Source organism: Haplochromis burtoni, unplaced genomic scaffold, assembly GCF_018398535.1.
Source record: "Haplochromis burtoni strain Fernald_Lab_line unplaced genomic scaffold, NCSU_Asbu1 Contig_2029, whole genome shotgun sequence".
Classification (NCBI taxonomy): Eukaryota; Metazoa; Chordata; class Actinopteri; order Cichliformes; family Cichlidae; genus Haplochromis; species Haplochromis burtoni.
The window spans coordinates 15,543-17,467 of NW_024584390.1; the positions used below are offsets into that span (position 1 = coordinate 15,543).

Here is a 1,925-nt window from a genome sequence, read left to right on the forward strand (position 1 = left end):
TTCTGCCTCTGTGTTGATCAGGAGCTTTGATCCCCAAACTGCGCTTTTTCCCAGTAAAAGTTTTAATGGTGAGTACAGGAACAGGGTCTCTGTGCAGCCTTCCTTTTCTTAGCAGTGGCCCCTACATACCATGCAAATCATGCCTACTGTGGGAGTAAACATCACAGTGATCAGCAAAATGACACACAGAATTAACAAAGCACACACAGACCGATACAGTTGTCAATACTGACATGAGGAGGTAACATCTGCTGCTGCTGGGGGACTCCTGTAACGAGTACAATCATTTGATGATGTTCACAGAAACACACTGTTTACATCTAAATGTTTTTGTGTGGTAAAGTGAAAAATGTCTCCCTTACCTTGAATGTAGTTCTCTACAATGGTTGCCAGCTCTTGATCAAACTCTTGGAGTATTTCATGCAACACACTGACATTTGTGTCTGATATTAAATCTTTCTTTTCCATCTGAGCAAACACATCCAGCGCTGTCTGGAATTAACAGCAAAGATGGTTTTAGTTCACAGAGGCTCTGCAGCTACACTATAAATCTATCAACCACTTCACAGCAGAATGTTACTCGAATGCCAATATAAGGACAAGTCTTTAGCTCACAAAACCCACAAAAACAGGAACCCGATACATTAGAATGCAGTGAAGAAATCACCATTTACTTCTCAGTTTTTACAGGGGAAAAAAAATCACATCAAATCAATCAAAATGTGGCACGATATGTCAATACTTTGTTGGGAATCCCTTTGCCTCGATGCAGCGTGGCATTGAGGCAAGGAGCTTGTGGCATTGCTTGGGAGTTATAGAAGCCCATATTTCCTTGATGCTTGCTGTCAGCTCTTCTTTGGGTTTTTTTTTGTTTTGTTTTGTTTTTTGTTTTCGTCTTGATAATACCCCATAGATTCTCAATGGGGTTTAGCTCTGGCAAGTTGGCTGGCCAGTCAAGCACTGATGGCATGGCAATCAAACCAGGTTTTGGTGCTTCTGGTGGTATGGGCAGGGGCCAGGTCCTGCTGGAAGATAAAATCTGCATATCCATTCAGATCCTCAGCAGAAAGAATCATGAAGTCCCCTAAAACATTCTGGTCCACTCTTTCTGGATCTGCCAGATTCTTGAATCTTCTGATAATCCGCTGAAGGCCACGCTTATCTCTTCTACTGCTGCATCTTCTCTTGCCACATTTTGTCGTTCCACTAGACTTTCCATTGATATACTTGCACACAGCGCTCTGAACAGCCAGCCTCTTTAGCTATGAATTTCTGTGGCTTACCCATCCTATAGAGGGTATCAATGATGCTCTTCTGGCCAGTTGTCCAGTCTCCTTTATTCATGATCTTATCCACGAGCTCAGCAATGTGTCCCTCCACAGAGGGACAGAATTGTTTGGATGGCTGTTTTTTTTCCTCCTTATGACGTCGTTGGCAGCACAATACGGGTTTTATTATCTTACAAAAGTCTTAATTTTAAATGTAATAGTTATTGCATGTTACCTACCTTGATATTAGCGATCTGCACGGGGGTATGGAGAGAATCTTTCGAAAGTCAATCAGTGAATATGAACATATCTAACACTATAGAACATGCAGCACTGACCCCTTTCAGCTGGCTTCTGCTAACAACATCACGACACAGGAAGCAAAGTGCTGCCACCTCAGAGTCCAGCAGATTATCTCTCTGACCCAAATGTTGTCACTTATTGAGCTGCTCTGCCTTTCCAGAAGTAGGACCTCACCTCCATTTGACTGGAGCCGTCATGTGATAGAACATAGAGAGAAACACAGTTACACATCCAACCAGAATATGATCTCATACACAACATCAGGATTTATCAGGAAATGCGTGGAAGATGTCGTCCCATCCAGAACAGTTAAATCCTTCCCAAATCAAAAACCCTGGATTAACGGAGATGTTC

At 42.5% G+C, this 1,925-nt stretch overlaps 1 long non-coding RNA gene across 1 annotated transcript; it reads right to left on the reverse strand.

Moving 5' to 3' along the window:
* Positions 1 to 17: 17 nt before the first annotated feature.
* Positions 18 to 1,743, reverse strand: LOC102296498. Its single transcript, XR_317994.3, has 3 exons — positions 1,607 to 1,743; positions 363 to 492; positions 18 to 268 (listed from the first exon to the last, which is right to left on the reverse strand). It is a non-coding gene; the product is annotated as an uncharacterized LOC102296498 (long non-coding RNA).
* Between the last annotated feature and the right edge of the window lie 182 nt (positions 1,744 to 1,925).